The sequence below is a fragment of the Petaurus breviceps genome, unplaced genomic scaffold, assembly GCF_028583685.1.
Source record: "Petaurus breviceps papuanus isolate PSGF00001 unplaced genomic scaffold, PetGlider_PUasm1.0 77, whole genome shotgun sequence".
NCBI classification, from domain to species: Eukaryota; Metazoa; Chordata; class Mammalia; order Diprotodontia; family Petauridae; genus Petaurus; species Petaurus breviceps.
In genome coordinates, this window is record NW_027186492.1 from 140,245 (window position 1) to 163,347 (window position 23,103).

General features: G+C 38.8%; 2 long non-coding RNA genes across 3 annotated transcripts; one reads left to right on the forward strand and one right to left on the reverse strand.

Annotated features, from left to right (window-relative positions):
* The first annotated feature begins 20,228 nt into the window (after positions 1–20,228).
* On the forward strand, positions 20,229–21,774 carry LOC138175289 (uncharacterized). 2 transcript variants are annotated; one of them, XR_011171960.1, is made up of 3 exons: positions 20,230–20,349; positions 20,909–21,014; positions 21,520–21,774. It is a non-coding gene; the product is annotated as an uncharacterized lncRNA (long non-coding RNA). The 2 variants fall into 2 exon arrangements; XR_011171961.1 differs by lacking the exon at positions 20,909–21,014 and having other exon boundaries at positions 20,229–20,349; positions 21,613–21,774.
* On the reverse strand, positions 20,693–21,690 carry LOC138175290 (uncharacterized). Its single transcript, XR_011171962.1, has 2 exons — positions 21,615–21,690; positions 20,693–20,881 (listed from the first exon to the last, which is right to left on the reverse strand). It is a non-coding gene; the product is annotated as an uncharacterized lncRNA (long non-coding RNA).
* Positions 21,775–23,103: the final 1,329 nt, after the last annotated feature.

Sequence of the window (23,103 nt, forward strand, 5' to 3'; positions counted from 1 at the left end):
CTTTTTCTAGTTTAATATAATAATTGAATATATCTTGTCAAAATGAATCAAATAAATTTGATCATTAGTGAGTAGAGTTTATAGGGACAATCCAGTGTTTTGAGAAAACAAATGTGTATTTTATTAAAATAGAAAGAAATATAAACCATGCCATGTGAAATGGGGCAAATTCTTTTATCTCTTTGAAGCTCAGACTTTTCATTTGTAAAGTAAAAAAAACAACAACAATACTTGTACCATCTAGTTCACTGGATAAGTATAAGGAAAGCATTTTGTAAGCCTCAAAGTACTATGCCAGGAGTTCTTAGAGTTTTTGATCTCAGAATCTTTTTATACTCTTAAAATGACTGAGGATCCCCCAAAGAGCTTTTGTTTATGTGGGTTGCATCTCTTGATATTTACCATATTAGAAATTAAAATATCTTATTATTATTGGGAAAATAATTTTGATCTTATGGACCCCCTGAAAAGATCTTGTGGACTCCTTAAAAACTTCAAGGGGACCCCCATGGTTCTTTAGACCACACTTGGAGAACTATGTAATGCAAACAAATTTTCATGACTCTGAGATTATAATGTTTAAATTTTACCTAAGAGTTAATAAGGAGTCAATATTAGAACAAAGATAATCCAAGTTCTGACCACCCACACCTCTCTATTCAATTGTTTGTATTTTTATAAAATCACATTTTAATAAAATGTGCAGGGGTCCTTTCCCTTTTATTAGAGGCAAGTTCTGTTGATGTCTTCCACACACATAGGTTCCTACATTAAAATAAAGCCAGACTTTGTTCTCCAGAGGCAGAGGGGTGGAAGAGCACTTGAAATACTGATAGTACAGTTAGCAAGCCCATTTTAGGTAGATTAAGAGGAAGAAAAAATCAAGGGAAAGGCCTTGTGTTTTGTTTTAGGAGTAAGAAGATCGCAACATGCTTTTATCTAGTGAGAAAGGAATCAGGGGGGGGGGGTGGCCAGGTAGCACAGCGAGTAAGAGTACCAGCCCCAGTGTCGGGATGACCTAGGGATTGAATCCGGGCTCTGATTAGCACCACACCCAGAAACAACTGGCTGTGTAACCTTGAGCAAGTTACTTAACCCCAATTGCTTAGGGGTGGCTAGGTGGCTCAGTGAGTAAGAGCACCGGCCCCAGTGTCGGGATGACCTGGGGATCAAATCCAGGCTCAGATACTTAGCACCACACCCAGAAATAACTGGCCATGTAACCTTGAGCAAGTTACTTAACCCTGATTGCTTTAAAAAAAAAAAAGAAAGGAGTCAGTGGAAAGGGAACATTTAATATGTGTATTGGGGGGTACACGTTGTAACTGACAGAGCAAAGGTCAAGGGAAGAAGGCAGGAGAAAATAGGATCCAAGTAATAGGACTTGGGGCTATAGACTAGAAAGTGGTAGTAAGAGTTATCCAAGGTTTGGAATCAGTGAGCTAGTTAGTGAGGTAGAAAGTCAAGCAGTTGAGGGATTCAAGAGTGGGTAAGAAAGTATCCTTAAAATGTCTGATCATTGAATGATTACTGTTTAGAGAGAGAAGTAATATCAGAATGGTACTGATGTTGTGGACAAATTGGGATGGGTTAAAAAGAAGATCATCATGGTGAGGCTGAAAAACAGAAAAATATTTCAGAGTCCAAGATCTTAACGATGAAATAGTTTTGTATGCTGGTGAAGTTTTAGATATGACCAGCCTGGTAGGTGGCTGAAGAAGGATGGAGATAGAGATCATAGGCATTAAGGACATAAAGAAGTAATGGGACAGTATTCTAGGAAGGTCATCAAAATAAATATCAAAGACTCCAAAGATGATGGTAGAGGAAGGCATGGAAAGGAAAACTATAAGCCATGTGCTTAAATCATTGAAAAAAGTGTGAGAATATCTTAGTGGTTACAGATGGTTACAAGATCTCTGAAAGGGAAGCATAATCAGATGGGATGAATTTCAGAGGAGGAGAGGTTGTTAAGTGATGGATAGTTGAAGAGCAAATGTCTACAAGTGAGTTTAGCTTCTACTTCTGGGAAAATTCTAGAATGTGTCATTAAAGAGATAACAAGTAGAAAAACAAACAGTGTATTTATAGCAGCTTTTTTGGTGGTGGCTAAGAACTGGAAATTGAAGGAATGCCTATCAGTCGTGGAATGGCAGAACAAGTTGTGATATATGAATGTAATGGAATGTTATTGTTCCACAAGAAATGATGAGCAGGTGGACTTCAAAAAACTTGGAAAGATTTACATGAACGTATGCTGTGTGAAGTGAATAGGGCCAGAAGAACATTTTACACAGAAACAGCAACATTGTTTGATGACTAACTTTGATAGACTTATCTCTGCTTAGCAATGCAAAGATCTAAGACAAGTCCAAATGACTCATGATGGAAAATGCTATCCACATCCAGAAAAAAAATCTATGGAGTCTAAATGCAGATCAAGGCATACTATTCACACACTCTCTCCTTTCTTTTTTTGTTTCTTCTTTCTTGTGGTTTCTCCCATTGGTTCTAATTCTTCTTTCCAACATGATGTAATGCCATGCACGAGCAGCTTTCCAGACAACTGCTACTGTGAACAACTTTTAAGGTTCTGATTACATAGTACAGTGAACACTCTATTTATTCCATAACAAATCAGAGCAAAACATTTACAGTAAATCAAGGTACAGCATTCACAATGTTACAACTTATCACAGAAAGTCACAATATAATATTCTCAACAGCTTATCATTAAAATGGCCACATAGTTTTCACCAAAGTGGTCACAATATTTAGAACAAAGAACAATCATCTCAAAGTACAAGAGTCAAAGTCTTCCACTCATGGGGCACACTTAAGTTAACTCAATCAGTCACTTATCAATCAATTACTAAGTATCATTAATACACAAACCCTCCGCCCCTAGGTCACTAGTAAACTACAATTTCATCATTACTCAGTACCCATGGAGAGGTCTTTTCATCTTGACTTGGGGCTGTTTCTCAGATTCCTTGGATCCCCTTCCATGGTCCCAGATTCTACCTGGATTCATCAGACTGTCACCTGGGTTCAATGACAGACAGCTCCCAGTTCCCCATCCAGCTTGCTGGGTAGGTCCTGCTCCACACTGAAGTTCACAGGGTCCAGTCCATCTCAAATCCTTCTCAATTTCTGCTCCTGGGAATTCAAGTCTCACCCAAGCCACAAACAGACAAAGTTCCCTCATCCTGGTCATGTTTCCTCAGTCTTCTGTAGCTCGTTCAAAAAATAAGAATCTCATTATCCAGCCTGGGGGGCAGAGGGGCTCCTGGCCTCCTGGGCTCCTCTTCAGCCTCCTCCTGTCAGGCAGCTGCTTCTGCCTCCACAGTGCTCCAAGAAATTCTGACTGTGCCTCTCTGGGGCTTTTCTTATATATACACAACATTAGCTTCCTGTTTCAGCCAACCCCTTCCTGTTACATCAGGAACAGGGGTTCATACCTTCTGTTTCTTTCACAGAGGTCTTACTAGTTATTAAGTGCTAAGTACCTGCTTACTTGCCAATACAAAAAGGGGTCTTCAAATTCAAATTACATTACCATTACACATGACTAATGTGAAAATGTTTAATATGAATATATATGTAGAACCTATATCAGATTGCATACTGTTGGGGGGCGGGGAGTGGAGGGTTGGGGAGAAAATTTGGAGCTCAAAATCTTATGGAAGTGAATGATGAAAGCTAAAGAGAAAGAAAAAGAAAGAAAGAAAAACAACAGTGATTAAAAAGAGCTAGTATGACTGTCAAGAATAGGCCATGCAAGGTTAACCTTATTCCTTTTTTTTGACAGGGTTGTTATACTAAATTGGTAGATCAGGGGAATTCTGTACATATACTTTACCTAGACTTTAGTCAAGCATTTGGTAAAGTATCTTGTATTATTATTGTGAAAAGATGGAGAGATATGTTACAGATTATAATACAATTAGATGCATCTAGAACTGACTCCTGAAGCTAGTAATCAGTGGAATAAGTATAACATGTTGTAGTGCCAATATGATATTTACAGCACCCAAGATCACAATAAAGACCATGACTATAATTCCTGAATGACACTCAATCACAAAATATAACAACTCTCCATACAGAAGACAGAAGCAAAGCATTTATTTAGACACCAGAAAACCTAATCCCAAAACCAGTAAGCCGATTCCATCATAATAACAAAGATATTAAGAATCCATAACAATGCAGAGAGCAACAGCATCCTTTAGCCTCCCACAAACCAATGTAAGATCAATATTTACTCACAAACCTCTCTATCTCCTTACCTGAACATCTCTCTCCCACTGTCTCTCTAGCTCTGACTCCCAGCTCCCTGTGGCTCTGCTCTACCGTTCAGCAAACTCCTTCTACCACAGGCTCCATGTGACTACATTCAGTCTATTAGGGGGCAGAGTTTATCTTCACAGCAGGGGAGGTCTTCAAATTACCCCTAGGACTCAAGGGGCAGGCAAGATCTTAAAATTCCCATTCCAATTACACATTTCCCTTTACCTGATCTAATAGGAGACAACCCTATTAGAATGTAAGTTCCTTGAGGAAAGGTGCTACGCATTTGCCAGGGATTTAGCATAGTGTTTGACATATAGTAAGTGCTTAATTAATGTTCGTTGACTGTTGACTGACTGATCAGACTCTATCAATTACACCAGAGTTGTAAAGGATAAGATATTATAGACCAAAATAACTAGAATAACTGAGGATTCCTAAGTGAGTACACAAGGAATTTTACCAACATCCTCATCTAATTTACTCCTGAGTAATGTATTCAAAAAAGTTTTGGGTCTACTCATCCTAGATTGATTAGATGCATTGATTTATGTTTACTCATAAATATTAAACAGTGTTAAGTCTCAATGTTTGGGAACCACTCAGGCCAGTCTGGAGTCCTAGTAGCCCTGACTAGATCCTGGTGTGCTGTGATATCCCAGATTAGGATAAAAGAGACCCAGGTACTCTGTAGGTGTCAGTGTTCTTGCTTAAACCTTTGTTTTTACATTAGCTAACTATATCTAGGTATGCTCCCTATGAGTATGTTTCTTTTCCTTCAATTTAAATGGGTCATAGTATGTTAGGAAGCTTATCCCCATTGAGTGTTGTTTTTTTTTTTAAATGTAGAATGGAGTTTAAAAAAATAGTCATTTGTGAATGAGGGCAGAGATTTTTATTAGTATTTAGCCATACAGTTTGATGGTATGTTTCAGTCTACCTTGTAGCCTACTAGAAGTTTCAGATTATCTTGAAGGGAAACCTTGATTTGCCTCCTTACAAGGAGATTGAAAATAAAGGCAGTGTGTGTTGGTGGAGCTGTGAAATAGTCCAATCAAGCTGGAAAACAATTTGAAACTATGCTCTAAAAGCTACTCAGCTGTCCATACCCTTTGAACTAGTAATACTACTACTAGATCTATACCCCAAAGAGAAGAAAGAAAGAAGAAAAGGATACACACACACACACACACACACACACACACACACACACACACACATATATATATATCAGTTCTTTTTGTGGTAACAATGAGATGTAAATGGAAGGGATGCCCATCAATTACGGAATGGCTGAATGAGTTAAAGTATATGAATGTGATGGAAAACTATTATAAGAAATGATGAAAGGGATGGTTTCAGAGAAACCTCGAAAGACTTGTATGAACTGATATAAAGTGAAATAAGCAGAACCAGGAGAACAATTGATGCAACAACAATATTGTAAAGATAATCAGCTTTTTTTTTAATTTTATTTTTTTTCATTTTAAGCAATTGGGGTTTAGTAACTTGCTCAAGGTTACACGGCCAGTTATTTCTGGGTGTGGTGCTGAGCGCCTGAGCCCGGGATTCGATCTCCAGGTCGTCCCAACACTGGAGCCAGTGCTCTTACTCACTGAGCCACCTGGCCACCCCTAAGCAATTGGGGTTAAGTAGCTTGCTCAAGGTTACACGGCCAGGTGTTTCTGGGTGGGTGCTAAGTGTCTGAGCCAGGGATTTGATCTCCAGGTCTTCTCAACACTGGAGCTGGTGCTCTTACTTGCTGTGCTACCTGGCCGCCCCCAATAATCAGCTTTTAAAGACTTAGGAACTCTAATCAACACAATGACCCACCACAGTTCCAGAAGACTCATGATGAAACATGTTATCCATATAGCTAAGAGAAAATTGTCTAGGAAAAAAGACATTTTTGTTATATTATTTTCATACTTTTGTCTATCCATATAGCTACAAATAGAAAGCTGATGGAGTCAGAGGATAGTTGGAAGCATATTTTCTTTATTTATGTATTTGTTTGCTTTGGACATGGCTAATGCTGGAATTTGTTTTTCATGACTATACGTAGGTGTAATAGTATCTTTTTTTCTTTCTCCAAAAGTGGAAGGATAGAAAGAAAAAAATTGGAACTGAAAATAAAATGAAATTAGAAAAGAAAAGAAAATTAAGGCTATGTGTAAAGGTAGCCTGCATCCTGCCAGCAAGATTGAGTGTGCATCATACTCTAATGCCTATCTCCACAAAGTGATTCTAGCATTTGGGTAGAGTGACAGCAGAACACTGAAAAATGGAAGCTATCTGAACAGCACAATTCTGAATCCTCAATAATCTACACATAGAAAAAGAGAGTGCTCACGAGTCCCTGAAGAGTGAAGCATTAGAGTGTGTAATACATTTCATTGTATACTTTTTTGATGATGTGTTTTAGACCACTTTTCTTTCTTATTCCTAGTCTGTAAAGTGGTGTAGCCTCTTGGGGCTCTCTATAGTACTCTCATTATTCTGGGGAATTGTCAAGATAACAGACATTGATTTCAAAAGCTAAAAGCATTAGAACATGTTACTGCTATTTCTGTATGCTAACTTAAATACTTTTTAAAAGTGTCTGTGAACCCCTATAGATTAAAGTACATTAGCCGGCAACCACAAAAGTTGAGGATTCCAGAATAAATTCCATCATGCAGGATGTTACATTTTGGAGCCAGAGAAAGAGAACACATGGTAAAATCATTCACTTCTCATCTCAACCCCATTAATACTTGCTATACAAGGGAAAGTTAAGTCACTTGTAATGTAGTCTGAGTTTCCTCCAAGGCATTTTGTTCTGTTGAAACACTGGAGAAAATGTTCTTTGGATTGTCACATATGAAGGGCATAACAGCAAGAGGCATTAAGGGGATTCTCCACACCAGATGCTCTCCTGGATCAATAGGACAATATCAAAGGCAGGTGCAGGAAAAGAGTACTAAATTTAAAACCCAAGTACTGTCAATTCAAATCCTTGGTTCTGCCTCTTCCTACTTCTGCGACTTTGGGCAAATTGTTCACTTTTTCTGTGCCTCATTTTCCTCATCTGCAAAATGAGGAGGGAGTGGACTAGATGACCTCTAAATTCCTTCTATCTCTAAATCAGCGATCCTCTGATCACTCAAACAGTTCTAAAATTCTTACCCATGATCTTTTTTTTTTTTTTAAAGCAATTGGGGTTAAGTAACTTGCTCAAGGTTACATGGCCAGTTATTTTGTGTGGGTGTCAAGTATCTGAGGCCAGAACCGATCCTAGGTCTCCCGACACCAGGGCTGGCACTCTTACTCACTGCACCACCTGGCTGCCCCTCACCCATGATCTTGACAAAGTGTTTATCAGCTATATAGAAATGATAAACTTTGTGGTGATGTTTGCTTCTACATTATAAAGTCAAGTACAGCGGAGCCCAGAAGAGACTTGGTTTTGTTTTTGTTTGCTTGTTTGTTTTGTTTTTTTCATTTTTCAAATGCCTTATTAACCCCCGATCTGCTTGTTTGTTTTTTAAGAAAGAAATTTCTTTAGTCATTTGGTAGAGGAGAATGACCCAGAAAGGAGTGACTCCTTCTCGTCCAAGTTCTGGAAGTTTTACTTTACATAGGATTTAGACAAGGGTACTTAAACATGAACCATTTACATATTCAGTAAACAATTTTGCTCAGAGGATAACCTGAAAGCAAGGAAGATTGAAATGGATATCAGTAAATGTAAACATTCAATAAAAGAGTCTTTTAAATACACATAAAAGTAAGCCTAACCATTGTGACTATCCTAGTGTAGTTAGGCCAGACTTGACTTTAGCTACATGAAATGAAAGTATATGTGTCTTGAAAGAGCTGAAAGTCTTTTGTGGATCTTGCCCTGAAACCTTTCTTAGTAATAGAAATACCATTCCATATGTCAGATCAACTTCTACTATGGGAATGTACTGGGCCAGTGCAGTTGGTGGGCTAGCGAGTGGTGAGAATAACGAGAAGGGGGTGTGATCAATAGTCTGTTTATTACAGGACCATTTCATACAGAGCCAAAGATACAAGGAGCTCACAAAGTTTTTATGCCCCCCAAGAGAATGTAGACACCCCAAAAGAATGCAGACAATGTAGAAAGATCCTACATCAAAGAAATGCAGATAATGTAGAAGGAGCTTCCTTTAATCCTGTTTGCTATTTACCCTTGCTTAAGGTTAGTTACTTATTAGGGTATTATTCTAGGACCATATCCGGAGGCATAAACAAAAAAGATTACATGCCCTCTTGCTTATCTGCCAGGTAACCTTTGCAGGTAACTGTATAGGACAGGGGAATATACCTTAGCAAGGTCAAGGGACCCCAAAATGTTCCCTTCATCATACATCCTCCTGCTTGTCTTCCCTTTAGCCTTTCAGATAATGATATATGGGAGGGGAACATTTCATTAATGAAGCCAAGACACTTCTGAAAGTTCTCTACAGGAATGGGTCTGCTGTATTCAGGCCAGTGTGCTCAAGGGTAATTAACAGTGTTCAAGAAAGAGAAAACATTTCTGGAGGGGAAAGTATATGAACCAAGTTGTAGTCCAAAAGGGTAAACTGTGGGTCAAATTGGAGCTTACAGGGGTAGATAAATCAAAAGGGCTAAGGTGGCATCCTAATGGAGTCTATAGCCATTGTCCAAAACAGGGAGAGATTATGCACAGAGTACATATTAGGGAAAGCACCACAGAAGGAAGAAACACAAAATGTCCACAAAATGATCATTTGTATCATACAATTGTTTCCTTTACAAGGCACCATTCTTTTGTAGCGATTATACACTAGTCCTGACCTGTGTTGTTTTAGCCTCACCATGGACTTGAACATGCCTATATCAGATTAGGAGAATCAAAGAATCTCAGCATTGAAAGCGATTGTAAAAGTCATCTTGGCCCACCTGTGTCTTACTAAACAAACTCAAAATATCTGACAAGTGGCCTTTGTTAAAAGATATGTTAAGTGAGGATCAACCCATTACCTCCTCAGCTAGTCCATCTCACTTTTTTATAGCTTTAATTGTTAGGAAGTTTTTCCTAACCTCAAGTCTAAATATGACTCTTTGCACCTTCTATCCACCATTCCTAGTTCTGCCCTTTGGGAGTCAGCAGAAAAAATGTGAAATCCCTTTTCTAGGTAATAGCCTTTCAGATACTTGAAGATAGACATGATGTCCTTAGGTAGAGTCCTATAGCTCAGGAGTTAGAGCACTGGCCTTGTTAATGAGGTTGGATTTGAGAGTCTCTACAATCTTTAGCTCTAAATCTATGATTCTATGATCATAAGATCCTGGCATTGAAGGTCTTCCATACTCTAGATTCAACCTATCTTTGTAGCTAGTTTATATTACTCCCTTTCATACACCTTGTTCCAATCAAATTAGACTACCAGTTGTTCCCTGAACTTGACATTTGCAGAGATTGCATTCTTATGCCTAGAATGAACTTCCTCTTTATCTCTGCCTATCAGAATTTTTGTCTTCATTTAAGAGTCAACTAAGACACCTCCTCTTTAATCAAGCCTTCCTGGATCCCCACAGTTGAAAGTGTTCTCTCTCTTATATTTTCCTAAGGCACTTAGTCTAATCCTGTTCTTTGAGTTAATCATCACTTACCTCTTACAATTCTTATCTGTGTACATGCCACATCTGACCCACCCTAGCAAAATATAAACCCTTGCAGTGCAGAGAAAATTCTTAGTTTTTTTTTCTCCAACATTTAATGTCTTACACATAGCAGGTCTTTAATGTTTATTGAAATCAATAGAATTTTCTCTCTTTTTTGTTCATGATACACATTTTTTTTTTGCTTTTTGGAGGGCAATTGGGGTTAAGTGACTTGCTCAAGGGCACACAGCTAGTTTTTGTGTTAAGTGTCTGAGGCCATTTTTGTGTTGTTTCTGAGGCCATATGATACACATTTTAAGCTCAAATATAATTTTGTTTCTATTATGCTTACTAAAGTTTATGTAATCTTATCTGGTGATTTTAACAATAGGTAATAACAAGTTTAAAGTACATTATTATTTTTAAGAACTTATCATTCATTTGATCTATGCTTTCTCCTATCCTCCTTATAAGGGTTTTAAAAAATATATTGAAGAGTTTGCTGATAAATTCTCTGAGATTTTGTTGATTTTTAAAAAATATTATTTTGCCTCTAAGCAACATACTCTTGTCTGCAGGGTACAAATTTTCTGGATTTATTCCTAAGGCTTTTAGATTTGTATATACTCTTGTTGAGCTATGCCATCTATTCCATCTTTAGAAATCTGATAATATTTCAAATGATGTTTTTGATAAGTGACTTCTTGATTTTTGGAATATCCTTTCTTTGTCATTATTACTTTGAAATTTAAGAAATATATACCTGGAAGATTCTCATTTACTATTTTCCCCTGCTAGTGTCCTGCATTTTTTTTTTCCTATCTTCCTGTTCTTGTCTACTTTGGAATGAATCTAGGCTTCAACTTCTTTATTTTCCAGGACTTTTACATTGTTTTGTATATCTACTAATTCGCTGTGGTTTATTTGGGTTTTTTTTTTTTTGGTCAATTTTTATTTTTGTTATTCATTGATTTTTAAAAAAAGTTTTGTTGAAATACTTAAAATTTCCTCTCTGTCTAGACTGATACCTTTCATTTAGTAAAGGAAAATAATGGGGTGGCTAGGTGGCGCAGTGAATAGAGCACCGGCTCTGGAGTCAGAAGAACCTGAGTTCAAATTTGGCTTCAGACAATTGACAAAATTACTAGCCGTGTGACTTTGGGCAAGTCACAGCTCCAATTGCCATCCAAAAAGCAAAAAATAAAATAAAATAAAATAAAATAAAATAAAATAAATAAGCAAAAACATTTGATACAAAAAAAACATTGATACATTGTCATGGCTGACAATGACATTCTGCCTAGTAGTCCCCTGCCATAAGAAGGGAGATATATGTTACATTATCTCTTCTCAAAGTCTACTATTAGATTTTCAGTGCTCAGAAGTTAGCTACCTTTTAGTGAGCTTTTCATTTTACATCATTGTGAATATTGTTCTTTTGGTCCTGCTTATTTCACTGTATCAGTGTATCAGTTTATACAATTTTTTTCATGTTTCTCTGAATACCTCACATTTTCCATTTCTTCTGGTATAATTATACTTGATTACATTCATATTCCAGTTTATTTTTCAGCCATTCCTCAACTGATTAGCACTCACTTTGTTTCTAGTTCTTTGCTTACACAAGGAATGCAATAATAAATATTCTGGTATATACTGGACATTTCCCCACCCATCTCGAATTTCTTTTGTGTATAGATCCAGGAGTGAAATTGCTGAATGCAAAATGTATCAATGGTTTTCTATTTCCAAGACCAATTATTTTTACTACCTCTTGTTTTAGCTGATGTTTTTAGTTCTTCTATATTATTTTGCATTTTTATTAACTGGTCTTTTATTTCCCATGCTTTTTTTTTTTTTGGTGGGGGTGGGAGAGGATAAGGATGGATTAAAGTCTTTTCAGTTTCATTTATTTACCAATTTTGTTTATGCATTTGTATTTTTTGCATCTCCTTTAGGGGCATTTCAGCATGCATTTCTGAAGACATTCTATCCCTTAGATGTTTTTTATACTGTCGAATTTCTTTATTGTGTTGACATTCTCATTATCTTTTGAATAGAGTTGTTTCCTCTTGCTTTTATTTCTAAGGGATACTGTGAAGTATTGAAGGTCTACTTTTAAACAAATGACTGTTGAATTAAATTGGGGCGGATTTCTATAAATCTTTGTCTGTAGGTCTTTTTAAAATTAATTCACCTTTGTTGTTTCATTCTGTTTTTGTTGTTCTTCTTTCCTCCCAGAATAATCAGTAGAGTGTGGCTGCTGATTCTGCCTGTGTACTTCAGCAAATTCTACCTTATGCATTTTTTCCCACCTACCCTACTTTATCTCCCTTTAGGGATGCTGGTGATAATACGAACAGATTTGAGATTAGGAGTTGCAGCTAGCTAAATACACAAAGGTGAATGTAACCTTTGCCAGGCTTTATCTTCACAGAACTTCACAGATAAGCCCTTTATCTTCACAGAACTTTCCCTCAAATCTCATTGGGTCTTTGCTGTGAGGGTTGCTCACTGGGTTCCCAGAATCTGCTCGTCTCTTCATCCAGCTCTCTTCTATGCTGCCAGGGATCATATTCCTTGAAGCTGCTTACTTTCTCAAGAGATTGCCTCTATGTACTGGTATCTGTCTAGAATGTGTCTCTGCTCCCTGATGGATACAATGTCTCCTACTAGTCTGTAGCCCTGTTTCAAAGCAATATAGCTAATAATGTTAAGGGAGTGAATATGAGGAAGAAACCCTGTCCTCCCAAGAGCAATTCCTTTTCAGGGGCCAGGGTTTTCCTTTACTTCTGACTCTCAGCTTAGAAAGGCCTATAAAGCTAGTAACTCATTTTTTTAAATAGACCTCAGAGGCACAGACAGTTTTCAGCTCAACCAATCATATTACCCCTTGTAATTCACTCAAGGGATTTATTCATAACTCATAGAGGTAAACCTGCAACTTTACAGTTAGTTAAATGCTTTGTTAACACATTAAAACTTCATTGTCTATGACTAAATCTTGTGACCACTCAGTTTGAGGGGTGGGGTGGGCAGAAGAGGTCACATTTCATTTCCATTACAAAAATAATTTTGGAATTGTTCTGAAGCCTTAGGGGAAAGTGAGTTTATTGGACAAGGGAGCTGTTTCTGTTTTCCCCCCTACTTTACTCCATCATTACCCAAACTGTCATTTTTTGGGGTGAAAGCCTCACTGTTTGCAGGGGCCAGAGAATCCTTAGAGAGATCGATAAAAATTAAGATGTTCCTGGCATTGTATCATATTCTTAGAAAAGAAGGAATAGGGATAAGACTTAGATGTTTCAGTGCTGGGAAGGTGAGACAAAGGTCAGCAGCCTACCAGAAATTCTCTAGCCAGATAAGCAGTTGAAATTTTCATAAAACAGAAGTGCTGCTGGGGTAAATTGAAAAGTTTCTCTACCTTAGTATCTCAGTCCTTTTCAGTTTCAGGAAACAGAGGTCTGGTGAGATTTGCCTCAGTAATGGGATATGAGAAGACCTAAAAATAAAATGGGTTTCTGACTATGTTAAGTGACCGTTGAACTGAGAAACTCAGGGAAGACAGGGCAGTTCACTTAAGTTCAGAGGAGAGATTTAAAAGAACTTAGAGGGCAGTTCTGATCACAAAATAGTACTTTTTGATGAAACCTCCTTCAATTCCATGACTTCTTTGCTTCATCTCAGCTACAGATAAGGATAGTCAAATAGTAAATCTCAGGTTTTTTTTTAGATGTAGAATATTACCTATGTACTTCCATTATACTCAAATCAAGTGAAAATTTTTAAAGAATGGAGATCTGGACATGTTGGTAAAAGCAAAAGAGAGGGAGCCAATGGATAGGAAGATGATCAAAACAATCAATAAACAAGAGCTTATGCATCAAATCCTAGGTGTCGGCCATTGTGGTAAGCTGTCAAAATACGAGAGTCAAGCTACAATACAAAAGCAAGCTCCTCAAGGAACTTACGTTCTAATAATGTGATACATCTGAATAGTCTGGCACATATCAGGCGCTTTATTGTTGTTCTCCTTTCTTCTCTAAGAGGAACAATGACATGGCTTGACTTGAGCATGGATTGGATATGGAGTGGGACAGAGTCATCAACTTCACTCTCTCCTCTAGAGTTACTTCTGAAGTCCAGTGGCAAGACAAAGGTCAAGAAGATAGGCAATGGCCCAGGATTCAGTAGTGACCTTAGCCTTTCTAAATTAAGTTCTTTCCTAGGTCTCAGTTTGTCTGGGTAGTCATGTCCATTCAATGACTGAGGACTGGGTAAGGGTGGCCATGCCCATTCAATGACTGAGGACTGGGTAAGGGTTGAGACAAAAAGTGACTCAGTTTACCATCACAAAGATATCTATCTGGGAGAGGGAAGACACTTAGAGTTTCTGACTAAAACAGAAAACAATTGCCATTCTAAGCCATCAAAAACCTAAACAATAAGCCACAGAGACTCTATTATTGATTATTCAATGAAAGCCAGAGTGATCTGAGTTTTAAGGTAGAGTCAAGTATTTTCATTTAAATAAAAAATGAGGGGTGGCTAGGTGGTGCAGTGTAGCATCAATGCAATATTTACAGCACCCACAATCATGATAAAACCAAACTCTTCAGATAGTGGATAGAACTGAAGCATTTATTTAGACACCAGAAAACCCAAACCCAAAACCAATTAGCTGATTCCATCATAGTACCAAAGATATCCAGAAGCCATAACATTAGAGCCACAGCATCCTTCAGCCTTCCCACGAACCAATACAAGATCAATATCTACTCACGAGCCTATCTGACTCCTTGCCTGAGCATCCTCTCTTCCCCACCACCTCACTACCTCTGACCAGCTTCCTGTGGGCTCTGTTCCAAGCTTTAGCAAATTCCCTTCATCACAGGCTCCATGTGATTACATCAGCTTATTAGGGGGCAGAGTTTACTTTCAAATCAGGGCAGGTCTTCAAACTCCCCCCCTAGGTCTATTAAGGGGCAGGGAAGAGCTTCAAATTCCCATTCTCATTACACTCAGTGAACAGAGCACCAGCCCTGGAATCAGGAGGACCTGAGTTTAAATCTGGCCTCAGACACTTAACACTTACTAGCCTGTGACCTTGGGCAAGTCACTTAACCCCAATTGCCCTGCCCTCCTCCCTCCAAAAAAAAAGAAATAAAAAATAAAGAAACATGCAGGATGAAAGTAAATTGCCCCAATTTCTTGAAAAGCAACTAATAAAAATAAATAAGAGGAGGAGGTGGAGACCAGAGAGCAGTGACTACTCCTGTCAGATAACATGGTAAAGACAATTAATATAAAATGTTTTCCTAAGAACTTAGTTCACTCCTTCCCACAAATACAGCTTCTGTGGGAGGAAGGAGTAAGCTTAAAGTTAGAACACCATAATTGTAGCAAGGCCCAGGTTCACTGGTGGATGACTGGAAGAGAATATGAAAGATCTGGGTGAATGAGCTAGGTATAGTAGATTAAAGAGATTTCACTTTCATTCAACATTTACAATTCAGTCTCAAGGAAGAGTCCTATACTTAGGAATAAGTGTTAGAGGTGGGAAAAGTCTCAATAGATCTAGCAGATCTCTCTTCCTAGTGGAAAGATGAGGGCAATGACTATCAGTGGCAGAGAAGATGGCATGCTTCTGATGGGGTGATGGGACCTGAACCCCTAAAAGGAAAAGACCATGTCTTTGAAAGCAACCCAGTTCCTGAATTTTCTCACACATTTGAACAGTGCAGATCATTGGCATCTCTCCAAAGGCATCTGGCCCACCTAGGTACTTGACAGTTCTTTCACTGGGACTCTTGGCCTACCCCATATCACTTAATATTCCTTTCACTATTGCATCTGGCCCACCTCAGCCTACTTTATTCCTTTCACTAAATGTTCATGGCATTTAAGATCTTCCCCACCCATTAATAGGCCTTACAAGTGTAGCCCATTAAGGGAAGCTTGCTTAGGGGGAGGCTTGTTTGTAGGAAGGCTTTCACAGCTTTTGCTGATTTCTTATTAGACACTGAGTCAGGAGGGTTGTGATGCTTTCTGGCTCTTAGAAGTGCATATATACTCTGAGTTGGTATGTTGCTTTGGGAGCTCACTTACCAGAAGGATATTGTCAAGATTCCTGATCCCTGGTTGAGATTCTGAGTGGCTGTATGTTCAGAGCTCCTCAACTACTCTCTTAATCCAGGGATGTATGTAAAGTGTATAGCAATATTGCTTTGATTTAGGCAGTCAGAGACCTCTCTGTTGGTCTTTATTTCTCTGCTTGCATTTTCTCTATTTGTATTTTCTCTGAAGTGCTGACTTCCCCTGAACTAGTGAATGTAATTAAAGAACACTATTAACCCCTTAAATAGGTATTTTTTCTAGTAAAGCAGATCTAAGAACCTGTGCTAGCAGTCATCCTGGGTATGCTAGGGCACTTGCTGATACACTATTGGACCTGGCCCATCCCAGGCTATTTACCACACCTTAATCCCATCCAAATCTTTTCAAGGTTCACTTTTTGTATATAAGTATCAGTCTCACCTCCTTTAAATTGCAGATTCACTTGGAATCTAGTCCTCTCCTGTCGCTGCTACAATAAACCCTGTTGCTTTGACTGGAAGAAGATTTGAGCATGCGAATTCTTTTCAGGTGGATGCCACCCTGTACCCTGACCTTTCAGGGTTCCCAGCAACCCCAAATGGCATCACTTCCAGAAATCATAGAAGTGAATGAAATCAATGCCATAAGAAAAATTTTTGTCATTTGTAAGGAAAAGGGCCTTCCTCTGATACTAGAGCAAAGGAGGAGAGAGTAGGGGATGATTTTTAGGGGGTTGTTTGGAATGTAGACTTGAGAGGAAGAAAGAACCCTTCACTAGTTACTTTATTTATATTTTATTATTTAATTAAAATGTCTTTGAAATAAGAGTATCCTAGGATTGACTAGTGAAAATAATACACATTGTTGGGGACTTGTGAGAAAGGATTTAGAGAGGATTCTGACCCAGAAGGGGTAGCTACGTAGCTACATTTAATTTGTATTCAAATTAAATGTATTCCTGTGGACTACATTAGAAATAGAGAGAAGCTCTCAGTATCAAAACCTGACTATGTGAGCTCAGACCTGAGATCTTGAGCCACTGGTTATGAAGGTGATCTTGGAGGGGAGGGTGAGGATTGTGGGTGACAATTACATCTTCTAGACATGTGGTAGCACCTGCAGTGAGAATGGGCATGAGAGTAATAGCTCCACATTGATAGTGAGACTTGAGATGTGGTTATTAGGGGCTCTGGGAATTATAGAAACACAGCTTGCAATATCTGGACTTGGGAGTAAGACTAGAGACAGGAGCAGTGACCTTATGGCCTTGGGACTAGGGGTGAGATGCTATGGGCTATAGCTGGGCTGGATGCTAAAGTTGTCACTTCCTGTCTGGTAGCATTAAAAGACAATGTTGGTCTTTCCAACCTGGACTAGAGACACTGAAGTAGGAAGATAGAGATGATCGACTCCTTTGCTAGCCTGGAAGTTGGAATTGTTGAAATGAGGGGAGAGGGGAAGGCACAGAGGTGTGCTGGAGCCAGCTTCAGCTGGGTGAGCTAATTGATAAATTTTCAGTGTGAGCACGTACACTTCAGAAATTAGCAAACACTTCAAGCTTGATATATTGGATTTTTTTTATGATCTAGACTTAAAGTGATGGAGAAAAATGTTATTAAGGTAAATTAAACTTAAAGTGTTTCATACATATTTTTTAAAAAGCTGATTGTTAAACATTTATTAGCATGTCCCGTGGGGTAGGGGAGGAGTGGAAACCATATCTGCTACCTTGAGTTCAGGGTATTGAGGGTCAGGGGCAGATAACCTAGTTGCCCTCTCAATGCTCCTTCTACAAAGGTGATACAGCTCTTAGAAGGAATCCATCTCTCATACTTGGGAAATCTGGCAAATATTTTGGGTCATCCTGAATATTTATATCCACATCAAAATGGAACATCCCTGGTAAAATTATTCTGTCAAAGCATTGAGTGAAACTCATATCATTTCCAATTGGGGATTTACAAAAGTGAAGATCAAGGTTTATAGAATAATCTTGAGACCTGACATGGGCTTTTGTTGCAAGGGTCTACAATGCTTTTTCAGTTCAGGGACAAGTGTGCCTAGTTCTTAATAAAGCATTGATTAAGGAAAAGGAGAAAGACCAATCTGTCAGCAACTCTGCCAATTTATGTCAGCAATCTCTGGGCAGCCAGAGAAGATGTGTGATGATTCTCAGGATGGGGCCAGATAATGAGTGGTTTCAGGCCCTGATTAAGCAGGAAACAAAAAGAGAGCTATAACTAGATTCCGACATTGATTAAGCAAAAGGAATTGATGCTGGCACTCTGGGAGCACTTACAGCATCTGCTCATACTGAGAAAATATTCAGGGAGGTTTCCAGGGAGCATATTCCCTTGGGAAAATCAGCTTCTGTATCTTTGTCAGAGCAACAGTTTCAATAGCCATCGTCCAAAGTCTGAGAGAACAGTGAAATGTCTTTGAGTTGTGAGTGTAAGACTAGGCTTGCTTTCAAGAAATTCAAAAGTAAAAATCACAGGCATTTATTTTTGCCAAGATAACCAAATCCTTTCCTTCTGGGACAACAGGCTCAATCAGATACTAATAATTCTGACAGTTGGGTTTTTTTTTTGGATTGCATGCTAGGATTACTAATGCGATAGACATATTTTTATCAAAGTCCCAAAGAGGACAACAGTTGTACAATTTTGTCTGAGTGAATTTTCTATTACTGAAAAAATGCAAGGAATAACAACATGAAAGAAAGCAGAATTAGGGTTGTGGCCATAATGGTACATCTGTATGCTAAGTAGCACCAAATATACCAAAAGCACTAAGTAAATAGCAAATAGTAACAAACAGTTTCCTGTATGAGTGAGGATCACGGAAAGGGATCCGAGAATTCGAAAGCCAAAAAATAGTTATGCTATTGGCTGGTTTGAGATGTTTGGGACTGCATTTGGAGTGAGTGTAATACACAATAAATTTTGACTAATGAAATTAAAAAGGATCAAAGAGATGGCTTGTTTGAAGGGTAAACTGGATAAGAATGAGCAATTTATTGTTATTCAGTTGTGTGTGACTCTGTGACCCTGTGGATCATATTATGTCAATACTGTCCATGAGATTTTCATGGAAAAGATACTGGAGTGGTTTGGCATTTACTTCTCCAAAGGATTAAGGTAAGCAGGTTAAATGAATTGCCTGGGGTCACACAGCTAGTAAGCGTCCAAGTCAGATTTGAATGTAGATTTTTCTGACTCCAGGCTTGGTGTTCTATCCATTAAGCCACCTAGCTGCCTTCAGTGAAGGAGTCAACTATGTGCTAAAAAGACATAACACAAATTGGGGGTACTCTCAGAAAGAAGTAATTAAGATTATTGAGGACTAGGAAAGGCTTCTTGCTGAAGGTGAAAATTTAGCCAAGAAGGAAGCTAGGAGGCAGAGACGAGGAGGAAGAGAGTTCCAGGCAAGAGAGACAGCCATTGAAAATGCTTGGAGTCTGGAGATGGAGTGTTATATATGAGAAGCAGCAAGAAATCGAGTATTACTGGATTGCTCAATTTGAGGCTCTTTCTCACTGGCACTGACCTTTTCTCTTAATTTGATCAACTGAGACCAATTTCTTGGTGCCCACAAATGAATGAATGAATGAAGATGAATGAATGAATGGATAGTGTCCCTCATCTCCACTGTCCTCAAGGTCAGAGTCCTTTCTTTCTCTTTGTCAGGGGAAATTTTACTACTTTTCCAAAACTGATGAGAAAAGGAAAAACCTCCAAAGGAAAAGCACCAGAAGTACTGGAGCTAACAGAGACTTTGTAGAATTTCTTGTTGGGTGAGACTCGGTATTGTCTTTTTTTTTTTCTGTCACACTGTTGAGCTAAGATATCCCATTCCCACTTGTATAGCTCATTCACACTGTTTGTCAGGTACACTGCAATCTGTACAACTTCTCTGCTTTTTGTTACCTGCTTAGATAAACAGTTTCATTCATTATGCTTTTTTTTATGGCCTTTGTATAACAAGAATTTGGCGTGGCACGATTCTGGGAGCAGTGGTCTCACATATAACTCACAACTTTCGCAGCCTGACCAGCAACTTCGATATCCCCCCAAATGGCATCTACTATTAAGGATTAGCTGATTTTGAATGTCCTAAAGGAGGAACAGGTTCCCCAGAACAAGATCACTGCTGTTGGGGTTGGTGCAGTTGGCATGGCATGTGCATCAGTATCTTAAAGGATTTGTCTGATGAACTTGAATTAGTTGATGTAATAGAAGACAAAACTAAAGGGAGAGATGATGGATCTCCAACATGGCAGCCTTTTCCTCAAAATGCCAAAGATTGTTTCTGGAAAAGACTACAGTGTAACTGCAAACTCAAAACTTGTCATTGTTACGGCTGGGGCACGTCAACAAGAGGGAGAATGTTGTCTTAATTTGGTCCAGTGTAATGTGAATATCTTTATTTATTTATTTTTTTTAAGCAATCGGGGTTAAGTAACTTGCTCAAGGTTTACACGGCCAGTTATTTCTGGGTGTGGTGCTGAGTGTCTGAGCCCGGGATTTGATCTCCAGGTCGTCCCAACACTGGAGCTGGTGCTCTTACTCGCTGAGCCACCTGGCCGCCCCAAATTTACCTGTGAATATCTTTAAATTCATCATTCCCAATATTGTTAAATACAGCCCTAATTGTAAGCTGCTTATTGTTTCCAATCCAGTGGATATTTAGACATATGTGGCCTGGAAGCTAAGTGACTTTCCTAAAAACTGTGTTATTTGAAGTGGTTGCAATCTGAATTCTGCCCGTTTCTGTTACCTAATGGGGGAGAGACTTGGTGTCTATTTTTCAAGTTGTCATGGATGGGTTCTTGGTGAACATGGAGACTCCAGTGTTCCTGTGTGGAGTGGTGTGAATCTTGCAGGTGTGTCTCTGAAGAATGTTAATCCTCAAATAGGAACTGATGCTGATTCAGAGAATTGGAAAGAAGTTCATAAACAGGTGGTTGAAAGTGCTTATGGGGTGATCAAGTTGAAGGGCTATACTTAGTAGGCCATTGGCTTGTCTGTGGCAGATCTGGCAGAAAGCATTGTGAAGAATCTTAGGAGAGTACATCAAATTTCCACCATGATTAAGGGCCTATAAGGCATCAATGAGGATGTCTTCCTTAGTGTCCCATGTATCTTGGGGCAGAATGGCATTTCAGATGTGGTGAAGGTAAACCTGAATCCAGAGGAGGAGAGCTGTTTAGGGAAGAGTGCAGATACTCTTTGGGGATTCCAGAAGGAGCTGTAATTTTAAAACCTTTTAATGTGCTGCCATCAAGAGAACATGACAGTGGTTAAGGGATTATGTATGATGCACTTTTCAAATAGGTCAAATCCTTCCTCTGATTAGTGACTGAATATCAGAAATGTAAAATCCGTGAACACACTCTAGTCTCTTCCTAAAGTTAGAAATGGGGAATAGTAGAGTGTAACTATTTGTTTAAATCCTGTTGATGTTTGCATGTGATGTTGGATATGACTTGTATAGTCTCAGTAGTTGGTGTCAAGCAGATAGTGCCCCACAGGTATATAAACTACCTGCCTTGTATGTAGGTACTACAGGTTCCTATAGGTCCAGAAGACAACACTACGAGACACCATACAGTAGTAATTCTTTATTGATGCATTGATTACCTTGTGCTCCTCTCCATTAGGGCTCTACAGCATGGCACCATGCATCACATTTCCAGAGGACCTGATTTTTGTCTACACACACACACACACACACACACACACACATATACATCAATAGTTGTAAATTTCCATATTATATAAAAAGATCTGTGTATGTACAACAATGCAACCAATTCCTCAAGTGTCATACTAACCCTAAATACTGAATAAACAACAAAGAACTGAAAAAAAAAAGAATTTGGTGAGAAGCAACCAAGTACCAATAGTCTTTCTACTTCATCACTAAAACTCTACTACAACCTAAAAACTCTCTACTACATAAAACTTTCATCATTTGGACTATGGTTAGAGAAATTGATACCACTATGCAGGCCTGGGCAGGGCCAGGTAAAGTAAAAAGCCACACAAAAAATTTGTGGTTGAGTTGTCAGTGGTGTTTGACTCTCTGTGACCCAATTTGGAGTTTTCTTGGCAAAGGTATTAGAGTAGTTTGCCATTTCCTTTTCCACCTCATTTTACAGATGAGGAAACTGAGGTAAACAGTTAAGTGACTTGCTCAGGGGCACACAGCTAGCAAGTGTCTGAGATCATTTGAATTCAGGTCTTCCTGACTTCAGTGGCAGCAGTCTTTACACTTCACCACCCAGCTACCCCTACAAATTCATCTACTTGCTATGATAGCCTGAATTTCCAAATGACAAGGTTTAGAGTTGGTAGAGCAGGTTCAGGTGTGAAAGAATTCACTTACACCTTCTCTGTAGCCATTGGGAACTTTATTTTAGTGAAAAAGTAGCATGGGATTCCTAGCAGCAAAGCTAAGTGAGACTCCGATATTTTGCAGAGCTACGTTTATATAGAGGTTTCAGAATGGTAATGTAGTTTCAGAGGTTTTTGTGGAAGTTAAAGATCAGGGACAGGATGAGGAAGATGGATGACAGGATAGGAGACACAAGATAAGGGAGACGGGAAATTTAATGACCCAGGATGGGGGGAGACAAGGCTAGGAAGTTTTATGGTTTAAGGATTTAAGGACAGGGTAGGAGGATACAGGTTAAAGATTAAAGGACCCTGGCAACACAGCAGGAGGGAGACAAAAGCAATTCTTTTGTTAAAGGTTCAAGATAAGGGGGAAGAGGACTTTAGGGTGCCTTCAGGTTACAGAATAAACTAGGGGCTTCGCAAAGTACTGGAAAAGCGACCCTTAATATTATTTTTAACCCTTAGGGAACTGTTTGTGTCCAATTCACCACTATTCTTCTGGGATGATGTACAATCTTCAGGAAGGCCATACTCAAAAACTTTGTATGATGTACGAGTTCATTGGTATGTGCCTCAACTGTGAAAGCCTGATTACTAGTTGTGTGACCCTGGGCCTTTTCTCAGCCTTAGTTTCCTCATCTGTAAAATGACGGAATAAAGGAAGTCCTTTCCAGCTTTA